The sequence below is a fragment of the Canis lupus genome, chromosome 14 (genome assembly GCF_011100685.1).
Source record: "Canis lupus familiaris isolate Mischka breed German Shepherd chromosome 14, alternate assembly UU_Cfam_GSD_1.0, whole genome shotgun sequence".
NCBI classification, from domain to species: Eukaryota; Metazoa; Chordata; class Mammalia; order Carnivora; family Canidae; genus Canis; species Canis lupus.
In genome coordinates this window covers 11,998,140-12,007,870 of record NC_049235.1, presented here as the reverse complement: position 1 = coordinate 12,007,870, position 9,731 = coordinate 11,998,140, and the positions used below count along the sequence as shown (strand labels likewise).

General features: G+C 41.3%; 1 long non-coding RNA gene across 1 annotated transcript in view; it reads left to right on the top strand.

The window, feature by feature from the left end:
- Window positions 1-7,305: 7,305 nt before the first annotated feature.
- LOC111098737 overlaps window positions 7,306-9,731 on the top strand; it is a 46,328-nt gene continuing 43,902 nt past the window's right edge. Inside the window, exon 1 of the long non-coding RNA XR_005369342.1 lies at window positions 7,306-7,387. This is a non-coding gene — a long non-coding RNA (uncharacterized LOC111098737). The remainder of the gene's footprint in view (window positions 7,388-9,731) is intronic.

The window sequence follows — 9,731 nt, the reverse complement described above, 5'->3', positions numbered from 1 at the left end:
TGTGTCTTTCTAATAAATAAAATCTTTAAAAAAAAAAAAAAAAGGACAACGAGGCTCAGAGAAATGAAGTATCTTGCCTATTGTCACACAATTGGTAAGAAAAGGAGCAAGATTCTGTGTGACTGTCTGATTCAAGAGTCTGCCCTCTGAATCACTTCTCATTCTAGACATCTACTACTCGTGTCTCTCTCCTACAGATTATTGCCTTTGCACCAGTGCATCATGAGGAAATTTCAACTTAAATATCATGCGATGTTAGTTGTGTTGGTGTTTGGAAAAGACAGCCTTAAAAGTCTTGGAACCTCTGCCATAGAGTCTTTGCCTATTTAGTCTTCCCTCCCCCCACTTCCTTCCTTCACAGATTAATTGAACAGCTGCTACGTGCCAGACATTTAGGTCTGCCACTCTGCCTAAACAGTCAGTGCTTGCTGAATAAATAAACATTTGTTGTCTAGCATAATTCTTCTGCCTCTATGTAGAGAACAATGGATTTTTTTTTTTTTTTGTCTGAAGTACAGGACATTATTCTCATTTCTAAGCCTCTGTTCTGAAAGAATCAATATGGCAGTTTTCAGAATGAAAAGAAGAAGGAGGAGGAGGAGGAACCAGACCTTTCAGTGATATTAAACCTCTTAAATGACAAACCTGTAATTTGTAGAAGGAAAATGATTCTCTGAATGCATCTTATATCCTTGAGTTCCAAATTATAAAGTTCTCACTGAAGTTGGTCTCTGCCCAGGAGGAGATAGCGTCAGTCAAGAACTTGCTTTCTAATCAGCACTGCACTTCCACCGGCAGCCCTGCCCACACTGAACAAGACAGACTGAGGGGCGAGTCCCATTTCTTGTTGGGGCCTTCAGTGAACATACCAAATAGAGGAGACAGCAGTGGGCTATGGAGATTATTAAAATACTATTTTCTTTTCTTTTTCTTTATTGCTGATAATTTTTTGTTTTTATTGAAGTTTGATTTGCCAACTTCTAGTATAACACCCGGTGCTCATCCCAACACATGCCCTCCTCAGTGCCCGTCACCCCCCTTCCACCCCTACCCCCCACCCACCTCCCCTTCCACAGCTGTTTGTTTGTTTCCCAGAGTTTTTTTCAGCAGAAGTTACAGTCAGCTTTTGAGGAAACTTGGGGTGTTAATGACCGTGGGTCCAGTTCATTTTGCTAAGACATTTAGTGAGACCCAGGCATACCAGTCACCAGGACAAAAGTATTATCTTATAAATGAGATGATGGCTGTTGACCTAAGTTAAAAAATTGAAACTGCTGACAAGCTTTGACTCATATTGAGATTCTTTGTAATCTTCCTCATTATTACTCACAGAAATCATCTCATTGATTTTGGAGGGTTTCCACAAGGGAGATGAGTGGACGGAGACCATTGCTAAGTCTCTTGTTAGCATATGGAGAAAATCATTCTCTCTGAGGAAAGTTTCCTCTTCTTTCCAGCTCCTCTGCCCTATTCTACACATAGCTCATCCCACCAGTGCTGATCCCCACATGTCTCAATGCCCTTCCAAGCCATACAAGCCTTTGTGTCCCTGGGAGGGACCAAGGACACCTTCACCTCAGCTCTTCAGACAAGGAAACCAATTTCAGAGAGATTCAATGCTCAGATGAGACTCCATTCTCATGGGGAATACGTGGGGGATATGTATTCCCTGGGGATAGAGAGGGCCCAGGAGTCCTGACTTGTTCTGCAGTTATTGCCCTTCTGGCTCAAGCACTTTAGGGACTATCAGGGAGCACCTCTCCACCTTTTATTCTAGAGTGGAGTATGTACATGCAACCTCCTCAAAGATGCAAGAGCCTGTAACCTGCTCAATAATCTGGCCTCTTTGCTGCTTATTTAATAAAGTCTGCCCCCTGAAAAACCAAAGCCAAAAGTTAAGACAAGAGGCAGTTGGTGTTAAGCTTTCCTTTGAGGCTCCTCCCTCACTTTAAAGCTATGAAATATTCAAGGTTATCTTGAGAAATGACCTTTAATTTTTTTAAAAGGCCATATTTTCTCTTTTCTTCATACTTTTTAGATGGAGGGAAAACACTTAGGAATCCAGGCATGAGTTTTAAGTTTACAGCTTATGAACATTCTCAGAGAATGAAGACTCAATGTTCTTTATGGCCTATGAGAATTCTGAATTCTTTACCATCTTCGGTTTAGCAAAATCACCAACTCTTTCTTTATACATACAACCCATCAAAACATGTACACATATGTGCATGCACACATATACCCTTCTAACTGCCTGCCCTTTATTTAAAAATCAGAGCATCATACCACTAAAGTATACAAAGGTCAAATGGTAACATGACTGGGAAGCTGCTTTTAATGATCAAGATATTGTTTTTTCTTCTAATGGGATCATTTGCATTCTAGTGTGAGGATTACTCTCTGGACATTTCTTGCTTTCTTTTCTGCCAAGCAGAGTGCTCTACAATGATGTTGGTTATCTCACTTGAGCTACCTTTATACTTTTCAATGTGTCAAATACATCCCTGCTTAGAATCACCTTCTATTATTTGATGGACCAGCTCTTGGTGGAATTGCTCACTCTGGCTATTGTTCCCTGTTCTTTGAACACATCAAGCCTATTCTTGTTTCAGGGCATTTATACATGCTGTTCCCTGTGCTCAAATCCCTTCTATCAGATTTTTACAGGCTGAATCCTTTGTATCCTTTGGTATCTTTGCATCAATTAGCTCTAATATTTTACTCTCTTAGAGGTACCATCTCTGACTGCCTGTGTTAGTTTAACTCAAACTGGCTTAAATAAGATGGAAATCTACTGGCTGACGTACTAGGAAGCCCAGAGGCAGTGACGGTTTCAGGGATGGTTGGCCCAGCAGTTTAATCATGGCATCAAGAACCCAGGGCTTCTCCAACTCTCTGCACCCACACCCACAGTGTTGGCTTCATCCCAAGTTTGATTTCTCTCCCATCAGCGTCAACTGTGCTACATGCTCTCCTAGTTTCACTTAATAGGAGAGAAAACTGGCTTCTCATTCCCTCTTAAGAACAATATTCTTCTAATATATCACATATTCACACTTGAGCCAGTTACTATTCAGGGAATGTGATGACCTTTAAAACAATCAGGTCCTTCCTTGGGCTGAATTTAGTTCCCCACACTGAACTGACAGAGTAGAATGAATGTGGCTTCTCTTCACCAGTGGCTGTCAGGCACTGTCCTCCAGAATTGCTTGGGAACCTTAAAATGACCAATTCCAATTTCCAAGCTGCTCTCTAACCAGTTAGGCTTCATGGGTGCAGGCCCAGGCCAATGGTTCCCAAATTTTGCTGCACACTAGAAGTACCTGGGGACTCCCACTCTGACAGACATTCTGACTTAGTCAATATGGGATGTGACATGGGCATTCCCAGGTGATTCTAATGTGTAGCCAAGTTTGGGAATTATTATTGTCCTAGGCATCAATACATATATGCATACATATTTCAAATTATACATATTTCATTTTAAATTAATACTTTTAATGAGATAAAATTTACATACCATGAAATTTACTCATTAATTATTGTACTAGTCAGTGATTTTCCATGTTTGCGAAGTTCATCATCTTAAAAATAAATCTCTTAACTACTTAGTCTCCCATCCCCTAGGCAAATATTGATCTACTTTCTGTCTTTATAGCTTTGCTTACTCTTGAGATTTCATACAAATATAATTATACAATATTCAGTCCTTTGTGACTGACTTCTTTCACTTCTTTCACTGTGTGTTATTGTGCTTTCTAGGTTCATAAATGTCATAGCAAATATCAGTACCTCACTCCTTTATATAACTGAATAATATTCTAACATATGAATATACCACATTTTGTTTATCTGTTCATTAGTTGATGGGCATTTGGTTTGTTTCCTCTTTGTGGCTCTTATGAATAATGTTGCTATGAACATTCATATATAAGTCTTTGTGTGGACATATGATCTCATTTCTCTTGAGTAGATATCTAGGAATGAAATTTCTGGGTCATTTGATGATTGTGTTTAATTTAATTCCTCAGTTATTGAGGAACTGCCAAACTGTGTCCCAAAGCAAATGTGCCATTTTGCATTCCTATCAGCAATAAAGGAGGATTCCAATTCCTGCACATCATTGTCAACACTTATTATTGTCTATATTTTTGATTATATGATTCTAGTGCCTATGAAGTGATATTTTATCGTGGTATATATTTCTGTAGTGACTAATGAATTGAGCATCTTTTCATGTGCTTATTGGCCATTTGTATATCTTCTTTGTAGAGATGTCTATTCAGATACTTTTAAAAAGTTGTCTTCTCACTGAGTTTTAAGAGTTCTTTACATATTATGGACAAGTCCATAAATGAGGGATAAGTCCCTTACTAGATATATGATTTGCAAATATTTTCTCCCATTCTGAGTTGTCTTTTCATTTTCTTAATGGAATCTTTTGTCCAGTTTATCAAGTTTTTCTTTTATCACTTGTATTTTTGGTGTTGTATCTAAGAAATCATCGGATATTAACATAGTTTTAAAAACCCTCCCAGATGATTCTAAGCCAGGTTTGAGAACTCTTTCCATACACCACTGTATCTATAACTTACTCTTATTACTTTCTCTCTCACATTGCCATAAAGACAACCAAACCAAGGTACTTAATAGTCTATAAAAACAACCCACTTCAGGATCCCTGGGTGGCACAGCGGTTTGGCGCCTGCCTTTGGCCCAGGGCGCGATCCTGGAGACCCGGGATTGAATCCCACGTCGGGCTCCCGGTGCATGGAGCCTGCTTCTCCCTCTGTCTGTGTCTCTGCCTCTCTCTCTCTGTGTGTGTATCATAAATAAATAAAAAACTAAAAAAAAAAAAAACAACAGCCCACTTATTTATTAGTTTTCTTGTTTATTTTCTCTTTTCCTAACAGAATGTCAGCTCCATAAAGACAAATACCTTGCATGGTTTCTTGTTGTATTCCCAACATGGGGTCTAGCACCTAGAGGGCATCAGTTGAATGAAAAAAAATGAACAGGCCTATTGATCTTCCCACTACCATCCCACTCAACAGGCTCCTTGCCCTTTATTTCCAATTTCTATTGTTCTGCCACCATCTTCATCCAAGCCAGAGGTGGGAGTCTTCCTCATCATCCACATCTAATTGGTAACCAAATCCTATACTTCGTCCTGGAGAGAGTTGCTATACACACACCCACCTACACACACACACACACACACACACACACAAACACACACGCCACTGCATTGGCATCATTCTTTTACTTTCCCATCTTTTTCACCTTTTTGTGAGTTTATTGTAGGCAGAGATAGAGCTCTCTTGGTTTTCTATCCTTAGCACTTCACCCAACATTGGGCATAAGCAGGAATTTACCAGGGCTGCTGGATTAAGTCAAATGCTAAGGATTTGACATCTGGATCTGTGAGTTAGAACCAAGAACTGAGAGCCCCTTCCCTTTTTCTTTTGCTCTGTTGGGAGTTTGAACTGTTCTTTTGCTCTGATGAGAGTTGAGTGACAGACTCTCGGATGAGATATTTGTGGCTGTGAAGAGGTGGAAGACTGTGTTAGGGCTGGAATTTTGTTTTGTGTGTGTGTGTGTTTTTTTAAGACTTTATTTATTTATCCGAGAGAGAGAGAGAGAGAGAGAGAGAGAGAGAGAGAGACAGAGAGGGAGGGAGGGAGGGAGAGAGGCAGAGACACAGGCAGAGGGAGAAGCAGGCTCCATGCAGGGAGCCTGACATGGGACTCAATCCCGGGCCTCCAGGATCAGGCCCTGGGCCAAAGACAGCGCTAAACTGCTGAGCTACCTGGGCTGGAATTTTAATGTAGAGTGAGACCCTCTAGCAACCGGGAACTTAGTATCTCTATAAAGAAAATATCAAATACTCATCCAGAACATCTGGTGAACTTTCCTGAAGTGACAGTGAGATGTAAAAATTAGCACATGAATGAAGCTGTGTTCCCATAATAAATGATCAAAATTAACCTCAGCATAAGGCGTGGCCTTTCTACCACAAAGGAAGAATGGCATGAACGGGCAGGTGGAAAAGGACTTCAAGGGGAAAAGGTGTTTGCCTTGGAAACCACAGGATTTCAGCATATCAAGTCCCAGTGGACTCTGGCAAAGGTGGTAACAACGGGCTCAGAATAAAAAATCTAATGATTTTACCAGGCAAACAAACTATTCTGCATATGCTTAATTTCCACGATATGATACATAATTGTTATATTTGTCTCCCTGCATCTACCTCCCTGACTAGGTGATTGCTTTGTTAAGCTGAGGTAGATGTTGCTCAGGCTCTGGTAAGCCTGTGTTTCTGCAAGTACCTGCAGCTTTGCACCTGTAAGATTCCATTATTGGGACAAGCCAGAGGTGCTGGGAGTGAATGGCCCTGAGAACAGTCCTCAGCTTATAGTGGATGGGATTTGGGGGATAAATACCTCAGCTTTCCCACCTCTGGGGACTGAAGACAATGACTCAGAGGCATGCTCCACACAGTCTCCCAGAATTTTCCAGTGGATTGAATTGCAATGGCCCACAGTGGTGATCAGTTTGATAACATGCTCTCTGTCACCTGCCTTCTCTCCCTCTCACTCCTGGGATCACATTCCAGGCAATCCTTGCCCTCAATTTCCTGTCCCAGAGTTTGCTTCCAACTTAACACAACAGAACATTGTCTCCCCTTATCCACACCGGCTATGTTCCACAACCTGATGTGGATGCCCAAAATCATGGATACTACTGAACCCTATATATACTATGTTTTTATTCTAAACATAGATACCTATGATAAGGTTTAATTTATAAATTAGGCACAGTAAGAGATTAACAAAGATAACACAAGCACAAATTTATTTTTCCTTCACAATTTCCTCGATAGAAGATTCATTCTATTTTTAATTTTTTTAAAGATTCTATTTATTTATTCTTGAGAGACTCAGAGAGAGAGAGGCAGAGACATAGGCAGAGGGAGAAGCAGGCCCCATGCAGGGAGCCCGATGTGGGACTTGATCCCAGCACTCCAGGATCATGCCCTGAGCTGAAGGCAAATGCTCAACCACTGAGCCACCCAGGCGTCCCAGAAGATTCATTCTTACCATAGATCTTAGCAACCTCAGCATACAATTTTTTTTCTTTTCTTATTAAGTGGGAACTTTCACTTAAAGGAAGTGTTTTATGGCTCCTCTTTGGCAGCTGAATTGTCAGCATCGCTACTCCTGTGATTTGGGACCATTATTAAGTCAAATAAGGGTTCCTTGAAAACAAACACTGTGACACCATGACAGTTGATCTGATAACGAGGCCAGCTGCTAAGTGACTGCCAGGTGGTAGCATATACAGCAAGAACATGCTTAGGACATGAATCGTGTCCCCAAGAGACCTGGTAGGTTTTGTGATATTTCATCATGCATTCAGAATGGCATACAATTTAAAACTTATGAATTGTTTATTTCTAGAATTTTCCATGTAATGTTTTCAAGCTGCAGTTGACCGTAGGTAACTGAAACCATGGATAGTGAAATGCATTTTGGTGATGGGTGGATGTTGTTCTTGGCAACCCTTCACCCTTTCCTGTATGTCTGATGGGATTGTCTGCTGTCCCTGGGGTGTGTGGACAGAGCCTTTCAGGCAGAAACCATGTCTGAGAGGTAAGAGTGCCTGAGGAACTGTGGGTAGTACAGTAAAGCAGTGTAAAAATTTAATGAGCTTGCTTTTGACACCATCTTTTGTCTTAGCAGATTTCGTAAGCAAGCAAATCCAAAAGCCTTAGGCAGATTAGCTTCAAGGTTGCTCCAGGTAGCACAAGCTGTGGCTGGGACTGTCCAAACTCAGAGATATTTCTTGGAGAGATGCTGCCAGAGTTTTTGGCTGAGCCTCTGTTTTAGAATCCTATGGCAGGGATCCCCAGGTGGCTCAGCGGTTTGGTGCCTGCCTTTGGCCCAGGGCATGATCCTGGAGACCCGGGATCGAGTCCCGTGTTGGGCTCCCTTCATGGAGCCCATTTCTCCCTCTGCCTGTGTCTCTGTCTCTCTCTCTCTCTCTCTCTCTCTCTCTGTCTATCATGAATAAATAAATAAAATCTTAAAAAAAAAAAAGAATCCTATAGTAGCTATCTCTGGGACAGAGCAGATTTTTCATGTTGAGAGACAAATGATGAAAGAGAAAGAGAAAAAGGTTTTCTGATCTTACTCATTTCCCTTTGGATCTTGGATTTTGTTGCCTCCCTCAAATGAGAGAACAGATTGCTTCTTCCTGTACCATCAGAAAGAAGATGTAGAAAGTTTGGCTTTTAGAATTTAATGCTATCAAATATTCTGATTTTTAAAGGGAAGCTGGAATTTTGGATTTTTATGTGAAAATAAAATGATTAAATGTTAGCTCCTTTCCCCTCCCTCCTTCATTCCTGCCCTCTCCTACCTACTTTCCAAAACTGTACAAGCCAAACCAGAATTAAAACAGAACAAAACAAAGTAAGTCTGTGGGTTGCTTTAACACTTGAGTAACCAGTTTGTGACTCTGACCTCTACAGTAAAGCAGGAACATTTATAGAACAGTATAGATAGAAAATGAGAACTGACTTTTGTAATGAAGGGATGAGCTCTATTCATTCACAGATATTTGCTCCATGTTTGGAGCTCACTAGGCCAGGCCCTGGGATCCAGAAAGGAATGAGAAACAGTCCTTGCCTTCAGAGGCCCCTCATCTAGTGGAAAGCAAATCTCAGTCTAGGTACACGTGGTTAAAGTGACAGTAGTCTATTTTAATTTTGTTAAAGCATAAAGGCGAATTTATTGGAAGGAAACCATGCACCTGTGGCTCTCATAGAACCCATGGGCTGCTGGGCCTCATGAGAACCTGGAGTTAGCTCTGGAAAATCAGGACACTCTCTCTCTTGAACTCTCTAGGAACATAGTTTCTTAGTTTCTCTCTCTCTTTCCTGGACAGACTGGCTTTTTCTCTTAGGCAGGCACATGGACAAACACGGTCTCTCGTAACTCCCGATATACTCTTTTTCAGTGCAAGCCACAGGTCAGGTTGACTGGAGCTCAGCCTGCTCTAAATTCCCAAGAGAGAGCATTGGGTGGTGCTGCCTCTTGGTCCAGCACATTCACTCACACATGGCTTTTAGGGACCCATCCTGAGGGTGGATGGGGGAAGCTGTGTTCTGAAAGAGGCCTCCTATGGGAGAAAGGATACTTCGTTCACTCACCACCTGACATCCATCTAGCCCTTGCTGAGAGAGCAGTCAATAACACAAACACATCCTTACCCCCTCGGGGAGCTTACATTCTCTGGAGACTAGAGAGACAAAGAAAAGAGACAATAAAGCAATTTGACAAACTGTTTAGAGGGACATTGAGAAGGGGCTCTGGAGCCCAGATCTGCAGCTGCCAAGGGAGACAGGGCAAGACAGGGCTCTCTGAGAAGCTGACATTTAATCTGAGATCTGACAGTTAAGTAAAAGCTGAAGTAACATGGTCAGATTTATGTTTTAGACAGATGACTCTGGCAGAAGGAAAAAAAAGGATCTCTCTCTCCATGGTCTCAGGAAACAAAGCTCATTAAATCAACTTGCTGACAAGGAAAGGAATTATACAGGTTACATACCAAGGTGACCCTTGTCATCTTCAATCAGCCTTGACTTATTTGCATCTTAGAGCAATAAAAATCAGCCTTTACCTATATAGCATTTTAGAGTTTATAAGGCATTCTCAACTACAGTAACA